A 27,548-nucleotide genomic window follows, 5' to 3' on the forward strand; every position below is an offset into this window, starting at 1 on the left:
ACAAGGTCACTGTGAGATGTAAGATATAAAGGGTCTAGCACAGTGATTGGTGGATATGAGAGGCTCTATAGTTATTTCTATTGCTCTTTCTTAACACTTTCTTCTCCAGTGACTTTTTGTGTCCCTACCTTGTTTTTCTCCAGTTTATATCTCCCTGTGGCATTCACTGACTTACTCTCCAAGCATTGCTCAAGACCAGAGTTGTTGACCTCTGATTTAGACTACTTATTTCCTCTTTAGACAAAGAGGAACTTCGCTTTTAACATATTAAGGCATCTTTTTCTTTCATTCTAGCACAATGCTGATTTTTTCGTAGCGCTATTTTGTGCCTTAATGTGACAACTTCCTGTTTTTTTTAACCTAGAATTTAACTGTTACAATAAACCTCGACTATTTATTTTAATTGGCATAAAGAGACTGAATAACACCAGTAACTGACGGTGTCTTTCATGTGATTCTGGTTTGTGAAGAACTGTGTTGTGCTTTGGGAACAGCCTTAATGTTTTCTTGCAGTTTGAGTTTAACGATCAACAGCTTCCTGGCATCTTTTGGTAGATGTCAGACAATAATATTTTGGACATGGCGGCCTGATTGTCCTGTGCACATTGAGAGAAAATTATTAATCTAGTGGTTTTCCTTTTCAAGCCAAAGATTTTTTTTTCAGTAATCTTCCTATATATGCTGTTACCCCCCCCCTCAATTTTTTGAACACACAATGACTAGTCTTCTGACGTGTGATAATGCTGAATAATACATCTGTTGTGTTACTTTCCTAATGCATGATCTAAATTGTATTGCTATTGTCTTATGTTTTCCTTAACATTAAACCCTTTCTTTTGTTTGTTTGATTTTTTTTTCTTTTAGTTCTGGAATATACTGTTACTAATAAAAAACTAAACAGGAAACCCAGTGGGGGACAAAAGGATGTGTAGATGGTTAAGCTTGATGTCACACATATAAACAAGAGTATTTATAGCAGAGTTGTTTTGTGTTTAAAATTGATAGTTTATCAATGAATATAAAAAGAAACCCAATCTCTCAATTCTCTCAAAAGATTTAGAGGTTTTGATCTTCCTGAATTCTAAAGAATGTCCATAATATACCCTTTTAATAGTTGATTCCAGAAGAAATTAGTGAATATTCATAGTATTTAGTGGTTTTAAAATCTAGTTGTTTATTAGATTCATTTAGGGGAATTTTAAAAATAATACTGGTTAGTGAGTCCAGCTTCCTCAGATTCTTCATTCAGTAGGACTGAGGCAAGACCAAGCAATATGTGCTGATAAAGGCCTTCTGGGTGATTCTGATTTTTCTTTTTTTCATTTTCGGGGGGGCTCTTATTTGGGAGACAGCCGTACGATTAATGCTGAAGAAGGAAAAATAATCAACAGATTTGATTGGGAGGCTTGCCTCTGGTGAACAAGCAACACCATGTACTTTTTCTTTTTGTTTTTAATGTAAAATACCCCTTTAAGGATAGAATTTGGGGCCTTGAAATTCTACTCAGTTGGTATGAACTGTGGGGAATTCGAGACAAATAGCTTTTGTAATTGGAATGCACACTGTGTTGTAATAATGTGGAAAGAGAAACAAAAACTTTCCTTAATGTAATGAGTTTCCAGTATCTGCTTGATCTGAGGTTTACAAGTCTACATGGTTAGGATTTATGTTGGGGAGATAGGGGGTGTCATTTGCTGTATGCGTTCCTGTCCCGGCAAATTTCTCTGCAACCTCTTCCCTTCTCTGTCTGCAACATCAAAATATTTGTTGTCTGTACTTTTCTTTCTACACAGTGGTTTTCTTATCTCCTTTTCTCTTGGCCACAATGAAACCACTTCCAATACCACATTGTTAATGGAAGTTCACACACTTATTAGGTTTTTCCTTCTGTAGAACACTTCCAACTCCTCATTGTTCTTACCAAAGAAAGAAGATGAACTCTGAGATTACTTAAGACCCTCCTCTTTTTTTTCTGGTGGAAGTAAGCAAAGAATGAAAAGATCTCACCTTTCTGTGGATAAAGTAAAACTCCGATTTGTTATTTTTTTCACTGAATTATTTCATCATGTTAAAATCAGTAATAAGATAATAATTAAGTTGACAAAGAAGGGATTTTACCATATAAAAGCTAATTAAAGAACTCTTCTTGCTCAATGTTTAGGTAGCATAAGTTCCCTTTAATCCCAGTTTGTGTCACTTCCTGTCTCTGTCTGAATAGTAAAAAAACAAGAATGTTCTGAAAAATGTATGTCTGCCAACAAATTAATACTCCACAAAGAGAAACTCTGCCCCAAATGGCAGCTTCCAATAACTGCTCTGATTCAAATCACAACTCTTTCATTTTTTTAAACCCTTCCTCTTCAAGGACAATATTTGCGGATGTCATGTTTGCTTTTTAAAAATCTCTGGAGTTTTCATTTAAGATTCTAAATGACTGGTGACCGAAACTACAGATCTAGATAGTGGGAAAACTAATAATCTTCAAAAACACTTCTGAGATGTGTTAGAGTACATTCGTCCCCTTCCTTCCTCTTTGTCCTTTTCAAAGAAAGAAAGTTCAATATGAAACCAATTCAAATTGTGACTTTACTCAGTGAAATGTTTTACCTTCTTTCAGAGAGTTTCATACTGAAGTTTATAGAAAAAAAAGAAAAAATAACAGTGTTAAAATAGAAAGGTTTAAGGAATGTATTATTCATAAGCATAAGGAACACAGGAACCTGTTTTTCCAGAAGAATCGGGTTGATTAAATCATTCACTACACAAGCCTCTAGTTATTTATTTTTGTCTTTAGAATTACAGTACTTAGCTTTTGTAATAAAGTGGACTTGATACCCATATTTGGTATGGCAGTTGGAAGTTGTCAAATGAAGAATTATTTCATTTTACAAAATTTTTAGCAACTAAGAAATATAAACACTATCAGTTAAACATAGCAAACTTGCATTTTTTATTCCTTGGGCTATACTTTGAAAAAAAATCAAATTATTTTATATAACACTGCTTCTTACAGAGTTCCTTTAAGTGAAGCCTGAAAGCTGCAGTGTAAGCTTTATTGGCCTATAAATATGTCATTATAGTTGGACTACATTTATATGCTTTGGATTGTTGTTTAAGCTAAGAAAATATGTCTCTACAGGTTGACTTTTTATTGAAACCCTTTGAGGCATACAACAGAATGTATTTTAGGCCAAGGTTATTAAAGCAGCATTTTCATTTTTTTTGCAGCAGACTCATTGTCAATTATGCTGCCACAAACTGTCTGTGGATGGGCAGTTATGAATGGTTTCATCTCCAAATATGTCTCTAGAAAAAAAAAGAAGAAAGAGAGGAATCTGAGCTGAAATCGAGAAAAGAGACCAAGAGATGTGGGTGTGGGTACGGCTGAATTTAATGGTGGGAGCTCCCTCAGTTCAATTTCTGTTTCTAAAGTCTCATCAAATTGAGAAAGAGTGACTTCCCCTAGCCCTTCTGGTTCTGGGACTTTGACTGTACGGTTGGGGAACAGACAGCATGGCAGTGTTGAAAGACCGGTGGATGAGAGGTTAGGGGAATCCTGACTCTACCTGTCCTGTAGATCTGTCATTTGCTGGAAAAGGCATTATATGTTTACACCTTCAGATTCCTTGTGTGTAAAATGGGTACCTTGCTTTATCTCACTTGATTTTTGAGAAGATCAACTGAGAAAAAATTAATTACTATCTATGGAAGCACTTGTGATACTGAAGTCTAAGATGGTATTATCATCATAGGATCATTAGAAGGAGGGTCTGTGTGTTAGGGAGCTCTGTGGGACAATATTAGCTTATTTGTCCCCTCTGAATTCCTCTAATCACACATTCTAGTGATTTAGGGCAGGGTTTACTCACGTTACTATCAGCCTCAATAGAAGGCAGGTAGTTAAAGTCCTTCAAGTCCTTGCTTTTATTTATACATATATATATTATATTGTCAATATAAATGTATATTTTATATGTTCGTCATGTACAGATATATGTTTATAAATCATATTGTATAACTTTTCTCCTTGAAAATTCTGTCAAAATAAGCTGGGCCCCAAGTGGCCAGTAGTGAAAATGACTTCTCAAGTACATGTAGTTAGAAATTGACTAGGGTCTTTGCTTGGAAATTTGTATTTTAAATGGTTGTTTCGGATCACTTTTGAGTTTGATGTGTCAAGCTGCTTCCTAGGATGTGGATATAGGAAGGATTCTTGCTCTGTGTTGAAGAAAACAGTATAAATGTCTCTAATAAGAAGCATGCTAAGGGGTTGACAATTTGTCATAATAGAACAATTTGTCTTACTAGAACAATCCTTTCCTTCTTTCCTTCCTAGATGTAAATTTTGTATGTCCATTAAATAATCTTGTGAAGGTATTTGTTTTTTATGTTTTAACTCCCATTGTTGGGCTAGCTGTACTATTTTCCCTAAGACAGAAATTTGAGAGGTTTCTTAGATGATATTCTTTTGTTTGCTTTTGGGGGGTTTTTTTTGGTGAGGAAGATTGGCTCTGAGCTAACATCTGTTGCCAATCTTCTTCTTTTTGCTTGAGAAAGATTAACCCTGAGCTGACATCTGTGCCACTCTTCCTCCAGTTTGCACATGGGACGCCGTCATGTGACTTGATGTGCCGTGCATAGGTCCGCGCCTGGGATCCGAACCCGGGAATCCAGGATCCCTGAAGTTAGTGCATGAACTTAACCACTATGTCACTGGGCCAGCCCCAATATATTCTTGAATTATTCTATTCATGAATATGAGGAATCCCTACAGAAGGGCCTCTTCACTGAAACAAATGTGGTCTTTATAGTATCCTTCAGTTCAAAATAGAAATCAGTTACATATGGGGCTTATCAAAAATTTGTAAAGATACTTTCCAAAGGACCTTCTCACAAGGTCTCTGGCAATATTGTTGTGTGAACCATACATTCTTTAAAGAATCTAATCATAGCACAGTTAACACTGTGGAAGCATGCTGTCCGAGTGCCAACATGGCTCTTTCTTCAAGAGGTTGCTTCATGCAATTGCAAAGTGACAGCCCAAAGGACTTTTGACAGGAGAAGTTCCCACTTCCAACAATCTGTATCCAAGACATTCAAGGCTTTAGAACAGCTTAGTGACAGAATATTTTCCAAGGACCTGGGAACACATAAGGGAGGTTATTTCCTTTCATTTCAAAGTTAAAATTCAGCTTGGCCATGTAATCAAATAGTTGAATATTGTCCTGAAATAATGGCAGAATGAGCATGTAAAAAGTGTCTTGAATAAATAACAATCATGTATGCTGTCTGCACTCAGCTATCTCGACTATTCCTACTAGAAGAGAGGCCGGCAAAATCTAACCATATGTGAGCCAGTCACCAGTTGGTCAATGATACCGCTGTCTAGATATTCATACTGCCATCGCCCATGAAAGCTTATCCCAAGTTAAGACCCCTTCATTTGGAATTTCTCTTGACTTGCAGATCTTCTAGTGTTTTCTAGAGTGATGAATTCATTTTAGAACACCAGATTCATATCTTCTTTTGATAATGGACTGAAGATGGATAGTCAACTGAAAAGAAGTTTGTAGAATTTAAGAATTTATGCTCACTTTTAGAATTGGAGATGTTGGAGCAGAAGTAGGAAGAAAAAGTGAAATTGGAACTTTCGGTGCTATTTTTAGTATTCAGGTTACCAGTATTCACTTCTTGGATATAACGTATGAACAAGGTAAGAAAATGATGCTTTTTCGGAGCTGTTCATAGAATTGTTAGGCTGGACCTTGGTACAGTCGATGTTTCCTCCCGTTTTCTTGAAATAGTCCTCAATCCTCTCTTTATTTGGCTAAACAATCCCAGTTTTTTTCAGTTCTTCCCCAGAATCTGTTTTCAGAATCTCTCACCATCCTTGTGACTCATCTCAGGACACACTTTAGGTGTTCTTTTATATATAAAGGAATGTAAATGTAAAAGCTGGTACCCCTTTACATTGTATGAGCTCATCTTTGCATACAGCCTAGACTAGGAATGCTTCCAGTAGAAGAGAGGCCGTGATATATCCATCAGGTTTGGCGCCCTCCAGGTAGGACATGACACTGGCAAAACTATTAGACTCACTTCCCTTGAGCTGTATGGCTTTAGCTTTTCAACTGCTCAGAGCAAAAGGGGGAAAAAGATGCTATGCAGCCTCTACACCTTCTGAAGTTTAGCTACGTATCTTTTTTAAACAGTAGTATTAAATATAGACTATTATCCAGTGAACATCATTGTCAACTAATATGGCCGGAGCCACTGTGGCTCAATATCAGTGCTGTGCCTTTTGAGCTTCTGTAGTTCCTGTTGTTGTATACTGTAGCATTTACGGTAAGACTTCCCCAAATTGGTTTTTGCCTCAATAAAGATCCACAATTGAATAGCAGCTTGGTGTTTAGCTTGTTGAAGCTGCTCTGATCAAATAAGATAAAGACCAACAAGTCTTTCTTAAATTATCATATGTTAGTTTGATTCATTATCATCCTCCTGGACTTCAGCTGCTCTTGCTTTTTTTCTTTTTATTTTCTGTTTTTCTGGTGTTTTGTCTTTGATCGGGTACTCTATGGCCATATCTGTGATAAAAAGACCATGATGGAGAAGGCAAACCCCCCCATACTTTTGTTTCAGCATCATTAATGAGAAATGTTAATTTCATGATAAACTGTTTGTGGTGGTCGCCATCTGATGGTAAGATAACCAAAGGTGAAAGAAATTCAGCTGTAGTCCGAGTCCCTTGTAACATACAGGTCACCTTTAGTCTCTCGTTACATCCCTGATGTCTACTGGCTTCTTGCAAGCTCACAAGTTTCTGCTATCTGTGATAGATTGGCAAACTTGGAGCAATCGTTCTATTTGCATTTGGTGATAGGAGTCTACTGTGAAGAACAAACCCAATTGGTCCACATGGTCTATTAAATATCCTTGAAAATACAGCCTTGACTCTGCCTTAAACGTGCTTTAAAAATGAGAGTTGAGTCAACAGTTAGTTCCTCTTCCAGTTGGAGGTGTGTAATGCTCTTCTCCTTTTATTGTAACTCTAAAATGCTTTTGTTTGCTTCCCACCTCTCATTTCTTTACTGCATGATTACTGACTCTAGGCCATTCTTAGAGCTGTGACCACCGTAGCATCACCTTGGAACACAGAGCACATACATCCTACGGGTGAATTGATGTGGCTTTTGCAGAAGTTTTTGTGAGCAGATACTTGATTTGGGCATCTAGGCTTAATTCTCTTTAGTACTGACGCTGATTCTTCCAAACAGCTCGTTTATCTTTTAGAGTACTTTAAATGTGAGGTTTTATTACAAAACATTCGTTTTCCTGAATGTCAAAGATTCACTCCCTTTCTGTCCCCTAACATTATGTGTTTAAGTCTATAGTTTTACAGGTCACTGCAGAGGAAAGCTGAGGTTTGGACTTTTACCCCATTTTAATAGATATATTTATTTAGGGAAGACTGGAATAATAGTGGGTTTTCAAAGGCTTTCCATGGTGCTTCATGCTCGTAGTTGCTAAGCAAATAGTGCTGCTGATCCGGGGTTTTCCAAGTTGCCTCTCTGTGTGTTTTCAGCTCGTGTGCTGGGGTGAAGTGGCGAGGCTTCATTCTTCCCTAAATCCCCAGAGCCATGCCTTGGCTCAAACTCTTTTCTTTGCACCCCTCCACTTGCTTTTTAAATTTTTAATCATTTCTAATATCTTTTATAATTCTGACCCTTTTAAAATATTGCCTTTCAGCCTGTAGCCCCCCTTTCTTCACTAACCTCGTGCCTACTGGATAAAATACAAATGTTGTAGGCGAGCATCCAGCGAACTGTTTAGTCCCGGCCTCCAGTTCTTTTATTTTTTATTAAATAACTTTCATTGTTGTTGTATTGCCAATGTTATTGGCATTCCTTTTAGAAAATGTAGGCAACATAGACAAGCAAAAAAGCAGAAAAATATAAGTTGCTTCCTTTCCTCCTACCCAGAGGTAACTGCTATTTGCATTTTTACACATCTGTATGCCAGTGTAGATGAATGTGTGTCTAGGCAAGAATTTATTTGTACACTCTTTTCCCCCATAAAAATGAAATCTAGTGTTTGCCTCTCTCCCAATTTAACTTCGTACAGTTGTATTGTGAGGACGCCTCCATGTTGTAAAATACAGTTTCTTTCTGCCCGCATAATGTTTCATTATAGAGGTGTTTGTATTGATGGACATATCAGTTGCTTCTGTTTTCCCAAAAATTCTATGAAATTCTTGTAGCTCTGCACACGCCGGTGACTATCTCCTTCTCCATTCATAGAGGTGGAATTGCCAGCTCGAAGTGCACACAGACTGTTAGGGCAGTCTCTCTCTTTACCTTATCCCGTCCCTTTGTAAACCTTCTGCTTTACCCTAACTGGGCTAACTGCTTGGTCTTCTTTTGCTTTAACCACATGCACGCACTCCCCTGCCCCCCAAACTCTCCAGTATGTTTTGAGTGCTCATGCCTTTACTCATTCTCGGAATGCCCCCTCCAGGACTCTTACCTGTAGGAATTCTCTCTTTACTTTAAGACTCGGTTTAAGCTCTTGAAGCCCTTGTTAGCCATCCAGCTTACAGGATTTTCCCTGCTTATGGAGCTCTTATCACATTTAGTGTCTCTACCACCTTATTGAACACCTTACTCTATAACCAGCAATATAATGCAGTATCTTTTTTTTTTTTTATGTGTTTGTCTTATCTTCCCAGTAACAGTCTTCACTCTCTCGTGTAGGTGCTCTGACTTCAAAGCTCTACCTAGTAGGTTAAGTAAACATACGACTTTTATGATCAACCTCCTCTGAAATCTCTGGAGCTCTCTGCTGTGAGTGTACTTGGGATGCCTGTGTGCATTCAGGGATTGACTTGACCTCTTTTCCAGCACTTCCTAGGACACCCTCTGGTGGAGGGGCTCTCTCATTGGTACCTGGTGGGAGGAGCAACAGACTTGTAATATTTAGTTTGTAACTATTCGTGGCTTAATTTGTAGTCAAGCGCCTATAGACTCACTTTGGGAAACTTATTGAGAGAGCTCTTGAACATGCTTGAAGCTGGACCCCTAGCCTGAGAATTTTGGGTGTTGGTGTAGGAGTTTGCTGTGTGTGGACATTTTACATATTAATACTGACACTTATTCATTCCTCCTTCCTCAGGAGAATCTTTTTCATGTTTCAGGATTAGAGCAGGGACAAAAATGTGCAGGGAAATAAACAAATCCAGACTGAACTTGCTCTGCCTTATCTTTTTTGACTATCAGCTTGTTTGTAATGTCTTTTTTTTTAGGTGACAGGTTATTAAGGAGAAGGTTTTAGCATGACATCTAATACTTTTTATTCTAGGCAATTGCACCGTTTTAATCCTTACCTCCCTTAAAATGGTTACTTGCTAATCGTGGTGGAGGATATCTCCACCTTCCAACTACCCATTCTACTCCTTTGGTTCACAAAGAAAGTATTCTCTTAGGCCCTACAAAAACAATGCTTCATGCCTGGCCTATTCACTCAATAAGAAATAAAGCATTGTTTTCATAGCAGTGCTGATAATAAGGCAGATTTCAAAGCATGATGAAACGTATACTTTTCTAGCAGAGAAAAACCTATAGTTACCTGGTTAATTACCCATCACGTGATGGCTGTGTATAAATATAGGCTTTTCACATGTGCAGCCTCTGTGTGGGTTTTTTGTTGTTGTTGTTAATTGAGAATTCTCATTTAGTTCCCATTGTTTTGTATTAATGTTTTCAATCAAAAATTTAGAAGAATGAGTAAACACAGAAGCTGCCATTTTAGGGTAACTTCTTTTTGACCACTGTGCACAACCTTTGTAGCCAGTTATGATGTAGTGGAAAGAGCGTGGGCTTTAAAATAAGACAGACTTGGATTCAATCCTTACTCCGTAAACTGGATGACCTTAAAAATTTTCAATTCTGCTTTGATTGCTTATCTGTAAAACACAGTTAATAATACCCATCTCCCGGGACCTGGGAAGATTAGATTAGATCACGTATGGGGGAGCACACAGTGGGAGCGTTTAGTTAAGAACATCAGTTTCCTTTAGAAAAGTAAACCTCACAAAATGCTGTTTTCTTCACCACGAAAGTAAAGTGGATAATTACAACATAAAAAGGATACCAAGATATAGATAACAGGAGTATGTGACTTCATTCGGGTTAATTCACAAATATTTGAGTATCTATTATAAGGCAGTGAAATTGATTCAGGGTTAAATAAGCCATGATCTCAGTTCTCTAGGTGTCCAGAAAACCTTGAGGGTTATTTTGAAGTGCTTTTAATATGATGTTTCAAAATTTAATTCTCTATGCTAGAATTATCTAAGTGTTTATTGTCCTGCAAATCATCTGCTTTTATGTCTTTAGATCATAATTAACAGCTGATTGTAGTTGCTTAGAAAATGTGGTGCCAGGAATTCTAATGTATTTTAGGATATCACAGGTGAAACATGTAAATTACTGGCCTTGTCTGATGCTTCTCTGGCTGTGAACTGGCTCTTTTTGCAGTTTATTGGATGTGTGGAGGTGGATGTATGATGCTTGTGTGTTTGTGGGATAGCCCAAGCTGGAAATCCTGTTTGTCCTTGAGGTGCCTAATTATTCCAAAAGAAACCAAAGTACACTGCTATGGCCATGGTTTTGTATCCTATTTTCTCTTGGAGGTCATGAGCAAGAATTTTTGATGTATGTCAGGACAGCATGCGTTATGCTACAGTAACAACATCTCCAAAATCTCAGTGACTTAACACAACAAAGGGTTATTTCTTGTTTATGCACAGTTCATTGTGGTGTACAGGACTCTACAGAACAAATTTTCCCTCTGTGATGGGTCCCCATTGGACTTGGGTATCAACGTTTGCTTCTATGCTCATAGGAAAGAGAAAAGAGAGGTAGAGAGTTCAGTACTAGCAATGAAATGTTTACACTCAATAGTAACATGACGTAATACACATCACTTCTACTCACATTTTATTAATCAATGAAGTAATTAACTCCATGGCCATGTCTTACTTCAAGGAGGTGAGGATATATAACCCTACAACATTCTCAGAATAAGAGGAAAATTGGATGTTTGGTGAATATTTGTAATATCTCACACATGCCCTTAAGATGATGATAAATCTCATGGAATAATACAATATTAGGGTTGATAATCTAGTTACAACATTCTAGTTATGACACTTTTCCTGCACCTACTGCTTCTTAAATATCCTCTGTAGAAATTGTGATTAGTTGACTTTTTAATATTTTCAATGATTGGCAGCTCATTGCCTTATGAGGCGGTTCAAGTCCATCTTTGATCCATCTCCGTGTTAGAAATTCTTACTTTTGATGAATTACATTTGAAATGTATGGTTTATAGTATAAACTATTGGATTAATGGTATACTATTGTCCCTAGTTCTATTCTTGTAACAACAAAGAACAAATCAGATTTTTCTTCCTCTTGACAGCATTTCAAATATTTGAAAATAGTTTCTAGGCCTTCTCACTACTCTCTGCCTCCACCCTCAATTTTCCATTCTCCAGGTCAAACGCCAGCAGCCTCTATCCCACATTCCTTATATAGTATGACTACTAGTTTCTTCACCTTTCTGATAGACCTTATCTGAAGGAATCTAAGTTGTCCCTGTCACTCCCAGAGTGTAACTATATTTGTCTTTGTTTAAAGACAAGATGATACTTCGATCTGTTTTCTCCTCTCAATTTAACTTTTTATATAATCCACGTAAAAAGTTAAACCATTCAGAAGTAAAAGTCCTTCACCTGCTTTCCAATTCCACTCCTTCTCCCAGAATTAACACATTGCTAACAATTGGTGCTTGTTTCTGCAGTTATGTGTGTGTGTGGTGTAAATTGCTCTGCTTTAAAAATAGGGTCTTACTGTGTCCTTTATTTTGCAACTTGTTTTTGTCAGTATTTAACTGAAGCCTAAAACTGTGTTTTCGAGTATAGTAACCACTAACCACATATAGCTACTGAGCACTTGACATGTGGCTACTGCAGCAGAGAGACTGAGTTTTTAGTTTTATTTAATTTTAATTAATTTCAGTTTAAAATTAAAATTGAAGCAGTGTAAAATTTTTTTGTGTTAAACATCACTTTATTATTTTGGTCGGACTACCTATCACTTTACTGAATATTTAGCATGCAAATTAGATGTACTGTAAGGGTAAAATACATCCAGATTTCAAAAACTTAGCATAAAAAGGAATATATATCTTATTAATGGTTTTTATATTGGTCACATGTTGAAATAAGTTTTTGATATGTTGGGTTAAATAAGATATATTATTGAAATTAATTTTACCTTTTCCTTTAAAATTTTTTTAATGTGGCTACTAGGAAATTTTAAATTATATGTGTGGCTCACATTGTGTTTATATTGGATGGTGGTGATCTAGAGAGATTTGGCCAGCTGTGATGTTTAGCCAAACCTTTTATTTTCAAGTAGAATCACTGTTGTATGCATGAGTGCTTAAGAAGGCCAGGGCGCTATACTTGCTATGGAAGGAAGATAGAGATGAAAGAGATCTCAGGAACTCATAGTGTAGTGGAGTAGATGGACACAACCAAGTTATAAGATAGGGGTGAACCAGTGCACGGATGAAGACGTACTCAAAGTGCCCTGGGAGCATGGAAGAAGGTTCGTAAGTACATGTCTTGCACGAGAGCAAACTTGTACATGCTTGAAGAGCGGGGATTATGACCCCTGTTTCTTTGGCAGTAGTCTCATGTACGTGATTGTTGAATAAAGGAGGAGATTCTAGCCCATGTGATCTCTCCATTCTACCAGGATATTACTAGAAGTGAAGAATCTTGTGGTCATTTCTGGCTTAGATCTTTTTGAAAGACCTACTCATCCCACTAAGAACTTTAACTTAGTTCAAATTTGGCTTTCCAGATATTCCTGTGCTTGATGTTAAATGCTAGCCTTTCATTGTCTCCAATAAATACATAGTGGTTCATATTAAGTTTGTCTGGTTAGTAGAAAAAATATGTATATTATATATTCCTCATTGAAATTCCTAATATTTTGCCAAAGCTTTAGCACTTCCACGTGGAAAGTGTTCTGAGATGTTGAAGGGAAGATAATTAAGCTTAAGACTCTTGATTTATTTCGATTTATAGAGTTTCATTTGTTTCATAACAATGAAGTGTTTTCAAGCCTACCAGTACATGCTCTGGTAATAAAAGGATACCAGTTGAAACTCAAAATGTTAAGTCTTTATCCTCTCATTGGTTGTCCTTGATTCATCAAAGCAATATTTTCATATCACATTCTTACCTTGTACTACCTACAAGCTAAGAAAAAAGTTAGCAATTTTAGATTGCAAATGATAGAACTTTACCATGAAAATGTCAACTTTATGCCTGGTTACATTATTTATGGTTGCACATGGGCCTAGTGTGGTTAATCAAACCAATTCATATAAAACAGTTTCTCCTGAAGGCAATGTGGATCTCACAAAATCAGAGAATTTACCCTGGGCAGAGCTTTCTGTCTTAATGAAACTTCTCCTGTCAATCTCTGCTCTCAGAGTGAAGATAGGGATGATATAGAATCTGTACCATAGATACCAGGTTCAGCGTTTGGCAGGAGGTATACTGAGAATCATCAGCTTCCCCTCACCGCCCCAAAAAACTATAACGTAAGCTGCAAGTCAACTGCCTGCATGTTCTTCTGGGGAATCCACTGGGTCATGGTTTCCTAATAAAGGACCAATGTATAAATTTTTGTGGAGATACCTAACACCCGCCGCCCCCTGCCCCTTGCCCAAATCTTCATGCCGATTTCAGTATATAAATACACGTTTTCTTGGGAGACATTTCCTAACATTCATCTGATTCTAAAAGGGGTCTATGACGATAAAAAGGTTATGAAATACTTTTTCGATGCCTGCTTATCAGTCGCCCCTCTCCCCAAAAAGCATTTCCACCAAGTTTTCTTTACTGCATTTTCCTAGTAGCCCATGCACATGTGACAGGGAGGAAAGTAGGTGGATTCACCTGTTCTGATGGTGTTAACCTTTTGAGGGGGGTCATATAGATGACTTTGAGAATCAGAAGAGCACTGTGGACTCCCTACCCAGAAAATATTTACATCTACAAGATTAGAATGACATTTGAGGACAACCATGGACCCCCGAATGAAATTGGCCTGTGAACTCTTGGTTAAAGACTGTTGGTTGCTTCCTTTAAAGAGTACAAAATCATCAGGGTATGAAGAAGGAAAACAAGGATGATGTATGTCCACCCACAAGGTTGATAGGATTCCACTTTCAGACATGAGGATTTCTGGTTTTTCATGCATGTGTGGGAAGGAAAAGCGTGTCTTTCTCATCTCGTGTATTTTTCTTTTATATTTTCAAATTATAAATTTTGACAGCAGGGATGGACAATAGGTAATTCTTACTTTCTACTGTCTGGATAGTCCGGATATGCTGTATACATGTTATGTCTTTATTAGCTACTTCCTCTTTAGAATGCTCTAGAGGCTTGCAAGAGTGGGAAGCCCTCTGAAAACTCCCTTTGGCGAATAGAACACCCTTTTGTAATGAAAATATATTTCCTATGGCTTAATTTTTATATATCAGGTTTTCATAAAATGAGGCCTGCCTGAGGATTCTTTTGAAAGCCTTTTTGTCAAATCAACCCAGTGGCCACTTCTAAGAGCAATTTGTTTATTGCGTGAATCAGTCTCATGCTCACTATTCTAAATATTTATAAAATAATGACTTTTTGCCTTTTACTTAGGAGGCTCTGCATATTGTTTGTGGGTCTAAATACAGTCTCTTTCTTGGGAGCATGAGTTGAAGCCCAAGATGAGAAACTTTTCTTTTTTAATTCTCATCAAGATCCTGTCTGGCATTGATTAGACTAAACTACTTACAGGAAAGGGAACCAGGGTCCCTCCCCTCCCCACTTTTAAGCTAAGATGCTGTCTGGCCTGTAGTAGGTGCCCAATATATATGTTGCATGAATGGATGGATGACTATGCTTTAAGTCTTATACCTGGAGGCAGCATAATGTAATAGTAGAAGTCTGGCAGACCTGGACTTGAACCCTGGATCTCCAATTAAAAGGAAAATCTGTATAATAATTCCTACCTCATAGGGATGTTATAGGATTTATTAATATATTGAATTCCAAATGTTGAAGACAGTATCTGGCGCAATAAAACATTTGATAAATGGCAGCATTATTAAAGTCTCAGGCCTTAAATTAGGATATGGTAGACTTTAGTCATTTATAAACCAACATCACAATTTTTGTCATATCAGTAACTCCCTATTTTATTATTTACTTAATATTTTTATTTAAATTAACTGCTTTTTTTACTTTATTTAATAGAAAATTTTATATTACTACTGTAAATGGAAAATCTGTATCACTTGCTATTAATAACAGTGAAGATAAATACGTAATTCTTAACATAAAAAATGTTTGTTCATGTACCACCTAAAATTGACTTGGGTACCACTGGCGTGTACCACACTTACGTCATTTCCTTTGAGGCTTTTCTCTTGGGCAACAGCCCAGCCTAGGTTATTGATAGCAATGAGACCTGCTTGGGCTGTGGCAAGCCTCATGTCAACAGCAGGCTAAGGAAGGGTTGGAGCCAGTTGCACTGAATTAATCTATAGGCTCAGAAGTATAACTGCCACACAGATGTGAAGTCTGAAAATAACCCACCATGCACCTGCCCTTATTTGTGTGTCTGTTACAGTGTTAATTGAGCACCAATAGATTAGACACTGTAGGAACATTAGAATAAAGACATGAATCTTACCCTCGAGATGCCTGAACTCTTATGAATGGTTTAACACTCAGCTCTTGAGTGGGGATGCAGGCTTAAGAATCTCCGCTCTGGGCTGTTTCTGAACACAGATCCCAATTGGGTGAGGAAAAGGGTAATTGTTATTACCACCAACTGGCCCAAAACAGTGATTGTGTAACTTTGGAAAACTGAGTCCTGGGTAAAACTAGTTTCTTTAGGAATTTGCCTAGCCAAAGGTGATTTGCTGAGATAGAATCCCTCAGGTTGTCTAGATTAGAAGAACTCCCTTGCCAAAGAGTTGGGTTTGAGCTAAGCAGAAGGAAATAAACACAGCTCTAAAGGGGAGTGTGCTTCACGGCACATGAAACACCAAGGTGAAGGCTCACATCTGTGTTGTGTTGCAGAATTGATAAAAGCTGAAGCACCATTGGAAACAGGCTCATCGTCCGTACCGCTCTCCTAATTATTAAAATATGTACAGAAAGTTCTAGAATGCTTGTTAATAACTCTACAGGCACGTTGGTAGTCAGAACATCACATGTGGTTTGAGAAATGGGTCTGGATGTGTTTGCCAGACAGTCCGATTCCAGTCGTGTACTGGAGGCCCTCTTCAATTTGACTGTGCTCTGCTCTGTTATGCTGTGAAAGAAAAAGATAATTCAGCTGAGTGTTGTGCCGTTGGCTAGAAATACCACAGTTCTGAATATAAATATTACTAAAGGTAAATGATTCATTAAAAGAATAGTAGCATAAAATATCTGACAAATGAACTCCTGAAGTTGGGACTAGAATAAATTTTACCATCCGTGAGCACTACCTTCATCTATTGACTAATAGCATTAGTTGTCCCTTTAAGTCGCCAAAAAACATTTATGGTCTTAGAGTAAATGATTGGTAATTAGAACTTACAAGGCTATAAATACATAGCAGGGATTTGGTGATATCATAATAAACCACGAAAGAAGCTAGAGTGGTTTCTGATGTTAGTAGAACCTTGAGAAATATTTAGAGCCGTGTTCTCAGCACCACAATTAGGTTTTTATTGGGGAGGAGGAGGGGTAATTGGTGTTTTATCAAAAAATATGCAACTCTTTTCCATTAGGGCCAATGGGAGTATCCCTCTAGAGATTAGGCCCTCAGTTTGTATAAGGCATGAATCTTTTAACAAACAGGATATATGCTTAAAGAAAAATAAAATATTTTTTGTCCCTCTCTTACTTTCCTCACTTCTGGTCCCCTTCCTTTGAATGAGTTTTGTGTAAGTGAAAGAAGGCAACAACTAAAGATCCCTGGCCTCTCAGTTCCTTGTCCCCAATTTGGCTGGTTTATCTCCAATTTCATAGTCTAGGAAGTAAGGCATTGATCATGCCAGCCCTGGACTTTGTTTCGATACCTTTTTACCTGCCTGTCTGCTAACAGTAGAGACATTGAAAGTGGTGGCCACCCACACCTGCCTCCTGGCTTCACTCACAGCCACAGGAAAGATGACCTTTCAGTGCGGTGGTGGGAGATAGACTGCATCCAGAGCCGCCCCTGGTGACATCACGGCAGCATCTCAGTTGAAGATCCAGCCCAACAGCTGATATACAGGCCAGCGTCACTGCCCAGCAGGACCAGCCTGGCACAGCATCCTATATTTGAATAAGGCGCAAGACAATTCTTTGTAAAGTCCATTAGTCCCACAGAAAGTTCCACAGGATATGATGCGTACCAAGTGTTGGCGGATGTTGAGAATTGCTCGCCATTCTAGCTGTCCTCTTAACTTCTGTGCCTGCATCGCAGTTTCAGGAGACTTCCATCATCTTTAACTACAGCATTTCTTGAGGCCCTTCTGTGTGCACTTACTATAATTGTATCTAGTATGTGCAAGGCACTGGGAAAGAAATGACCTGTGCAGTCAACACAACTACATTGGCGCCATTAGCATCAGCTAGTTAACGGAGCTTACACACAGGGTCAGGTGTGCCTGGTGTGAAAAACACTGCCAGGATCTGCCCCAGAGTAATTTTACTTTTGCGCATTTCTGTGGTCCTCAAATCCCTTTTAGATTTGCACCTTTCTTGATTTTGAAGTCCGGAATCAGACTCCAACTTACTGGATAATCAGAGTTAAGGGTGATAATCAGCACATTAACAGCTGTAGGGCACATGCTGGCACCAGTTCAAATGGACATACACCCCACGGTGGGAGCAGCACCCAGGGACCCCTAGTGTGTGGCAGAAGTTAAGCCTGCAGTGCCTGGACTGTGTCAGTGTGTTGGGGGGCGGTGGGGAGGGAGTCTTGGATCTCCCGAGGGAGGATCCAGGGATGTGGAGGAGGTAACAGGGAGCACTGGGGGCAGTGGCTATTTGCTAACCTACATGAAAGTCTCTTGCTATTTTCACCTGGCGATGCCATCCTGGTGTGTACCAGCGGAAGGGCTGCCCTCCCTCTACCGTCCTGGTGTCAGTGTGTTAACACAGGGGCCAGAATCTATCTAGATTCTGAACTGAAATCCCACCCTACAATGCTTAACTGAATAGTGCTCTTCAAAATGCACCAACTAAAAATAGTTTCATCTGCAGTGTGAACATAGTTTCATATTTATACTAGCATCTGGCCTAAGGAATTGAATACTCCATTCTTTAAATAGCTTCACTCCAGCTCTTGAATACTCTGAGAAGAAAATCTCCCCTAGTCAAATACCTTGTTTACATACCCATGTTTAAATGCAAACAAGCTCCCTTTTTAAAATTAGAGAAGAATATTAATTTTGGAATTAATGGTGCTTTGGGGTAGTCTTTTTGGTGGGGGGGGAGGTGAGAGAAGAAGGGGTTGAATAGAGAATGAATTTAAACTATGTCCATTTAGTAAAAGATTTCTGAGACATCTACTATATTTCAACTTTTGTATTTCCCTAAATTTGATTCATAGACATTTAAACCGTAGGTGTGAATTCGGGGTGCCCTCTTTACCATCATATGTGAAGCCAGTTAGAATGAAGTTCTTGGGAAGAAAAATTTATGCTGCTGCTAATGCCCAACAATAATAGAAATATAAGCCTAGATAGACTTTAACTTTTTCTACCAGCAAATGCTTTGGGGCCGGAAATCATTTGCCAGCAGGCAATGAATGTGCTTTTGTTAGCCTTGGGGGATACTAATGGTTAGTCCCCGTGAAGAAAAATGTGAAAATAACACACTAAAAGGTAAACATTACGAATGGATGGCTAATGATTAGCTGCTATCGTCCAAAGGGGCAGAGGATTTTTTTTATAGTTTATGACCCTTGCCTAGCCTTTATTGAAAGAACATTGTATATTCAGAGTTATATGTTTCAAACTCACACCTCCTTTGAACATCCTTCTTTAAAGATAGTAGCAAATATTCTCCACGGTTGTTTGTATGTTGTAGGGGAGGAGGATTTTAAATGTGTACTAGTTTTAATAGTATATTGAAGAAAAGGAACAGACAATTATTTTTAAAAATCCAGTTCACGAACCCACAGAGTGGGATATAATAATAAATCTTCACCTCCCCATGCCCCACCCATCCCGAAAATTAAGTAAGGGCGATACAATTGTTCTGTCAGATAGATGAGTTAGTATTTAGTAAATTATTGCCACAGTTGAGTCAAGATATATCCCTGTCTGAAGTGAATAGCTTTTGTGCACGTAGGCCAGTTCAGAAAAATAAAAATGTTAACGGGTTGCATTTTTTTTTCCTTATTTAAAGCAAAAATGGCTTTTTTTGAGTCCCTGGGGGCTCTAGTTTTACAACTTAGATTAACTACTTTAGTAAATAAAAGAATGTCGGTAGAACATTGCCCACTAAAACGTTAACATGTGGGTATATTTGAGGAGTAGTAACATAAAGCAACTTTTCAGTCATTGATGTTGAAATTAGATTTGAGGCCATGGGTAGTTCTTCATGGTCTAGGAAAGTAAATGCTTTGGCTGAATGAAAACTATGTATATTCTCTGGGAAACATTGAAATGTCATAATTTAAACACCACTTTCATTTTTCACCAGTGGGACTTTTCTAGATAAAAATCGAATCTAATTCTAAATCATCCTTTTAAAATGTTTTTTCCCGTTACAGATGTAATATGTTTTTATTGCAGGAAGTAAAGATATGCAAAAAGAAAAAATAAAAATCCTTCAGAGTCCCACTACCCAGAGGCTGCCATTGTTAACAGTTTAACTCCAATTTACAATATTTTCTTGATCCTAAGATGCCACTGCTTGTAAATATGCTCCATTGATTTCACGACAGCTTTTGGGGAACAAGAAACAATTTCACTCCAAATATAGACATAGTTTTTAGATACCTACTGATTTCAGAACATTAAAAAGTGGTGGAGGGAGCCAAAGAATGCATTTTAGGATCGATTTTAAAAGGTCCCCCTCTGGCCCTCCTCCCCCAGGGGCTCCCTGGGTTCCCAGCTCACAGTGAACCCTGCCCTAGTCCAAGACTCTTACAACTGTAAGGAACCTCAGCAATTCCATCTAATCCCATTTTATATCCATCACAATAGTCCTCCCATGATTCTTCCAGGGATACTGACTTGACTTACCTTACACAACCACGGATTTTTTTTTTTTTTTACATGCTCTGAATTTTAGAAAATTCTCTGGTTTTATATTAGACCAAATACTATGCTCCACTGCATTTACCCATTGGGATCAGTTTACTTAAGAAACTCCACAAGAGAAGGGTATAAACTCTTCTCCCACATAAAAGTCTTTTAGATACATTAAAGGCAGTTCTCATGTTGCTTTCAAGAGCTCCTGAAATCTTCCTGGTTCTTCTGACATCTTCTGATTTCTAGGTTAAACATCTCTGGTGCTTTCAACCTAGAGTATTCTTTATACTCCTCTTCTATTGGTGCACTTCAGTCAATCAATGCCCACTTAAAAATACTGTCTACAGACTATAGATGTTTTCCAGCCAACGTGGCATATCATAAGGCCATAACATTCTTTATTCTGGACCTATATTTCTATGAATTCTGCTCATGTTTTATGGTTTCTCCTGAGCACTACTTTCTTTTGACTCATATAGAAATTATGATTAGCCTAAGGAAACTGGGTCTTTTTTATGTGAAATGTTAAGATGGGCCACCACCATCCTGATTTTGTACAATAATTTTTTTCTTTTTTAAAACTAAGTGTAAGACTGCATTTTTCTTTATTACATTTAGCATTGTTTGTTTTCAGCCAATTTTCAACCTTTTAAGAACTTTTTGCTCTGACTCTGGTGTATTTGGATCACATCTTCCAACTGTGTCATCTGCAAGTTTGAGAAATCATCTGTATCTTTACTCAAGTAGTTGATTAAAACAAGCGACCACCCAATAAAAACAAGCCATTACTATTATTTGAATGTGACCATATTCCTACTGGGATTTCTTTTTAAGGTATATCTTCCTAACTTGACTCCAAGTGTCTTACAGGAAGAAACTTGTCTTACTTGTCAATATTTGTATCATCCAGAGCTCCTAGCTCAGAGTAAATTTTTGATGGATCCGTTGGCCGTTAGTGAATCATGTGTCTATCTTGCCTTACTTTCAGCCACCACCACAATTCTTTGTACATGAACAAAGGGGAAATAAGTGGTGTGAGACCACCCAGTGTACCTCGGTGGAGATGGGTCTCACAGTGTCATGTATCCTAATGCAAAAAAGTCCTTTTCTTTCATCCATGTGTTTTTTTGTAGAATGATGAACAGAGCTGTTGATGGACAAATGCTCATCTTTCAGCTACATGATTTATATTGTGTAGACAAACTGTGTGAACATTTAACTCAGTTTTTCCCTTTCCAAGCAGATATTTTGCTAGACTGTAGACACAGCCTCCACAAATACCTTTCTGGCCTGTGAATGTTAATGTCTCTGTTAATATCTGTGCCATGTACAACAGAAGAATGATGCTGGCACTTTATTTTGACAAAGTGTTGGAAGTGTAGCTTGATGCAGTAAAGGGGAGCTACCCAGGCCCATGGAGTAGTTCACGTAACCTTTTGATTTGGATATGCTTGTTTTTTCATGTAGATGACCTTGTTTTTTCATAACCATCTGTTTGTATATTCTTATATTTATTTATTCACTCATTGGTTTATTCAGTAAACACTTAAGGGCCTATTATGCTCAAGCTCCATTAGACTTTAACTTTTTAGAAAGATCCTTGAAAATATTAATTTTCTTATTGTATTGGGAATGGATCATTTCATGAGAATTACCTAGATAAGAATTTGTAGGTATACAAATTATTTTGAACAAATAGTTCCACCAACCCTACTTAGCCCTACTATGAGTGAGGTGTTCTAGCATTTTCTTTTCTCTTATGTTGTATTTCATTCTTTAAAAATGCTAGTTGCAACCTACCTAATAGGTTTTGTAATCCTGCTAATGGGCTGCAAACCTCAGTTTGAAAAAAACTGACTTAGAAGTAATCATTTTGCATGATGTCTTCTGTCTGGTTAAGCACACTTTTTCCTAAGTATTTTAGCTAAGTGTTTATGGATCTGAATTTGGCCAACTGTTACTTAGGTTCTCCCAACCCTATAACAATCCCTACAGAACTTGGGTTTCTTTTCCAAAGTCTAAAAGTGAGCCCTTCCAAGGTATCCTATTTCTAAGGCACCATTACTGGAACAGTTCTATGCTCTTTTTGGTAATCTAATATAAAGTATTGTCATAAGTAATTAAGCTGCTCATGTCTAAAATAAAAAGAGAATCTCACAATATAGTCCATTTATGACACAATGCCCTTGATTTTTCAAAAAATGTGGACAGGTTGGCTGTTCTTCCCATATGCAGTGTTTTTAAGGAATCCATCTTTTAGGCATTGTCTGAATTGGTGTGTTACTCCTCGGTGGAGAAAGAGCAATAATTTCCTGCCTCTTTGCCTTGGACCTAAGAGAAACTGCTTTCAACATCCCAAAGACAAAGAAAAGCTTCTATTTATAGGATTCATGTGGTTTCTAAAGTTTTAACCAAAGTGAATAGAACAATAATAAATTGCTTTCACATTTCTGCCCATGGAATTGTTTGTTTAGCATTTTCTGTAAAACAAGAGACCTTCCATCCACATGAAAAGACTGTATTTTGATTGCCTGGGAGATTTGAAATGATTTCTAATCTTGCCACAACTGTCTTCTGCTGTATAAATGAAATGTTTCATTTTCAAAGAGACTGTCAGGATATTCTGAAGACAGTTCCTTCACGGCTCTGCACATCCCCCCCAAAATAAAATGCTTTGCTTTGTATTTTCCAAGAGAACAATGGCATTATTTCTTATATTGGAAGATATGACTTCCAGCAAGTCCTAAAATGCTTATTTTCTAGCAGTTTCTTTGTTTCACCACGTTGCTCATAGGATCCTCTTCTTTGATTCATAAACCACCAAGAGTTCCTAGTTTTATAGGATGGACAAACAGGACAGTAGCCCTTTGGATATGGAGCAAGAATTGAACCTAAAATATTGCATGCATGCGGCCATTGTTTCTTTTGGTGGGGAATCAAGGCGATAAGTATCTACAACAAAATTCCCTTTCTTTGCTGAAATAGACAGGTCTTTTCTTGATAGCTGAACAAACCATACCAAGGGACCTGCCATTTCATAAATGTGTTGAAAATGACTGAGTTGAGTTTATCAGTCAGCCTTCCTTGACCATAGGGCTTAGCATTTTCAAATTATTTATATGCTCAAACACCCTGCCTTGCTGATCTCTAGACCCACCCTGAGTATGAAAGAGGCTTGTCTTTTTAATGACCCTTGACCCAACCAATTTTCAATCAAAAATCATCATGTTCTCTTGTCTCACAATCAGAATAAATTGGCATTTTCATCACTCAATTTACTAGGTGCTTTCATTTTGTTTAGAAATAGCCTTATGATTCTTTTGAATTTTTTTTTGCCCTGAAGTTTCTTGATTTCCATGCTAAACTACCTGACGAGACTCCCTCTCTTCATATCCAATAAAGATTTTTTTCATAATTATGCTTAAAGAACTGGAAAAAGTTAAGTTTAAGCATATATTATGGCTTGTCATTACCAGAGAAGTGACTGACATCCAAGCAGAGAAAAACAGTTAGCCAGTCCACTAATTATGTTAAAAGGATCAGGTCTCCAAGCTGTACTTAATCACTATATCCAGCTTTGATTAGCCATATTGAAATACTTGAAACCCTGACTTGTAATACGAAATTCAGATATAAATGCCAATAGCTTTTATTTACTTAAAGTCAACAATTGATGAAAAAACTCTTACTTAAATAAATTGACTTTGAGAACAAGGATGCAAACAAAAACATAATTCATTCATTTTGTAATTGTTCCTCCCTGGTATGGACATTAGCCTTTTGCCTCTGGTCTTTGATCTATGGCTAGATATAGCCAGGGCCCTGGAGGAGTGCTAAGGTGAACTCAAATTGGCTAACACTTGAGAATTGCAGTTAAAACAAAGTTGACTGAAATCTAAAACACACTGTAATATAGACAAAGGAATTGTTATTATAGATTAAAGGTATGTCGAAGATATAGAAGGATTATTGTGTCTGTTTCAGATGTAATTTCATGCCTGAGAATTTACGTTGAAGGAAAAATGGTCTGGATCCCATTAGCAAAAGGCCCTGTTTTGCTGTCAGTTTAATTAAATGGAAACTGCTGGCAAGAGCCGCTGAGGAGGTTGATAGAAGCAATACTATTTTGTATGTTGGAACAGGAAACTGTTAGGTCTTCCAGTTTGAAAAGGATACAAAAATGAAACCTGTGATTCATTTTTGTTTACAAACTCCCTCCTAGTTTACAATGACCTTAGTGATAGATTAACTACAATAAGTTATACATAGTGTGCAGGACAATGGCTTGATCCCAAGATATGAAATGCTAATCTCTGATGAAGAAGGTAGAACTTATTTTAATGTGACTTTTCCCCTAAACAATGCATTCTTCAACAAAAGTAATTGTTTCCTTTGGTTTATTTTTCTGTAAGTAGATTGAAGGGTGGGGGATGGGTGTTCAGTTTTCTTTTTAAAAGTGTGTGTGTGTGTGTGTGTGTGTGTATAGCAAAAGAAAGGGAGAAAAAAAAAAGAAAGGGGAAAAAGAGTAAAAGAGAGACCCTGGAACAGTGATTTATCTGTTAAGTGTGTTTGGCATCCTGCCTTTTGGCTGGAATTTTTGAGAGAAACATATTTGGTTTACTTTAATGGGCAAAAGCTCTGAACCTCATTTGTAAAAAAAAGAACATGTTTTCTTTTCCCTTTCTCAGTTCAGTTTATTATATCTTGACATTCTGTCTTGTAATTGAATAGTAACTTGGAATTTAGAGCAGGAGAAGAAGGAAATTTAAGCGGGTCCTCCTCCTCCTCCTGTTTCAGAAAAAAGGACTAGCTGATCCCAAAGTTTTATCTCTATTCACAGCCACCCTTTGAACTGGCACCAAAAACCGATTGTCTAATTTTGCTGAGACTATGTAGCTGTCTTTGTACCTTGGACTGTGCTCAGGGTTCTTGGTATGTTTTTATCTATTGTAATAAAGGAAATTTTCAACCTCAGTTTGAAAAAAATAGATAACCAATGAAAGTATTCTATATGATATTGTCGTGGTGGGTACATGACATTATGCATTTGACAAAATCTGGAATTGTATCACAAGAGTGAACCCTAATGTAAAATATGGATGTGATTAATAATAATGTATCAATATTGGTTCATCAGTTGTAACAAATGTACCACACTAATGCAAGATGTTAAAAATATGTTTTCCATGAAGATAGCAGCAGAAGAAAAGAAAAGATATGGAATTGGTATGTAAACCAATATCCGTTTTTTTTCCCCTCTTAGTTTGGTACAGCTATTTTCTCACTATTATTAACTAAATATATTTATTGGATTGTCATTCCCTTACTAGGTATTTGAGGGTGATTTATCAGAGTTACAAAAACATGAAAGTTGAATATATTATTTCAAAAAGGACTGATCAAATATTTGGACTATCTGACACTGGAGAATTTATGTGGAGTTATTTTCTTTCTCTAAGTCCACATTTTTCCCTCCTCATCTCTTTTAATTGTACTCATTTTCTTATAATAAAAGTAATGTGTGCTTATTATGTTAAGACGATACATGGAAACAGGCAGGAAAATTTTAAATTATTCCTAATGCCCCCATACTGAAATAGCTAGTATTGATATTTATTGTCTGTCATTTGGGTCTTTTTTTTCTCTGCCTATATGGGAGTTTTTTTACTTATACAGTATCTTCAGTTTTATATCAAACTTTTTTACTTAATTTGCTCTTTTATACACAATGGATGTTCATCTCAGTATCATTTTTAGTAGTGGACTCCAGTGTATTCCGTTATACAGAAGTGCTGTAATTTATGTGGCTATTCTTCTATTGTTGGACTTTGGGGATTCTTTTTTCCCTAGCCTTTGACTTTGATAAACAGTGCTCTCAGGAACATCCTTGAAATTATATCATTGTTTGTATCCTTGATTATTTCCTTAGGATAAATTCCTAGAAATGGAGCTTGTGAGGTCAAAGTTCAGAGCAGAATTCTGACACTTTTGCGATGTATTGGTTAAATTGTAAAGAACTTTTTTCATGGAATTAGGGTATCATGTGTATTGAAAAATTCCTCAATGCTTGGCATTGCTGAAGCCAATGTAAAATGAAAAATATGTTATCAAGTTTCAAGAGAAGTTGGGCAAATTTAGATATAGCCAATTTTGGGCAGACTTGTACTTTGTGTGTAGAACATATTTCTGTACCCAGAATTCTCTCTCTAACACTCACGCGGTGATTAGGAAAAGCAACTCAGCTCTATGAGAACCCCTAACCATTCCCCTCTCCACCTGCCAGAACCTTCCACAATGCCCCTTTGGGGGCCTATATCTGGGCACCAAACCTTCCAGTGGAAGAGGCACACCCCCTGCCTTTTAGAATGTTCTAGCTCCATGCTGTGTGTGTGTGTGTGTGTGTGTATGGGGGGGAGGGGTGTTCTTCCCCATTCTCTCTATGCTCTCATAGGTGAATATAGGCGACTCACACAGGAGAACCAGCCGGTGATAGGCTGGGGCATCTTTGAAAGGGTGAATCTGAAAGGCTGTTCCAGCCAATAAGCATTTTTCCTGATGATGTCATAATGGTGATATCAGAAGCTCCGGGGAGTTTATTATGAAATTACTCAGAACTGGAAACACTCATTCTGCTCTTAGTGGCTTTTTTTTTTAGTGTGACAAAAACAAGGATAAATTGAAGTTTTAATAAAATAGGCCTATGTGTGTTGCTCCAGGTTCCTGAAGATCATTATTTTAAGTACAGTTAAATTAACACGCACACACACACACCCCCCCAGATGCAGGTGTAAAAAAGGGGAGGGAGAAGCTTTTAATCTTTGTTATTGATCTTCTATGTGTACAGCTCAGTCTGAAGACTAGGGTTTACTAGGCATTGTGGGGCTGCGCTGTAAGGCCAATGAAAAGCTTTGGTCCTTAGAAAAGAAGAGGAGATATTCAGGCAGCTAGTTTATTTTCATTTCTTTTCCTTTCCACTTCATGACTGTATTTCAAATAATGAGGTTGATTTATGATTACAGATAGTTTTAAGATGTAGGATGCTTTAACAGTGCAGTGCAGGTTTATTGTATCTGGCCTTATCCAATTATAAAATTGAGTTTAGTCGTTTAATGATTCTCTAACTAAAATATCAATCACCGCGAATGGACTCTGGCGATGTACATACTGGGAGGCGA

At 37.5% G+C, this 27,548-nt stretch overlaps 1 protein-coding gene across 3 annotated transcripts in view; it reads left to right on the forward strand.

The window, feature by feature from the left end:
• Positions 1 to 27,548, forward strand: part of ARID5B (AT-rich interaction domain 5B) — a 173,593-nt gene that overhangs the window by 31,825 nt on the left and 114,220 nt on the right. The gene's annotated exons all lie outside the window — the stretch shown is intronic.

This window comes from Equus asinus, chromosome 2 (assembly GCF_041296235.1).
Source record: "Equus asinus isolate D_3611 breed Donkey chromosome 2, EquAss-T2T_v2, whole genome shotgun sequence".
Classification (NCBI taxonomy): domain Eukaryota; kingdom Metazoa; phylum Chordata; class Mammalia; order Perissodactyla; family Equidae; genus Equus; species Equus asinus.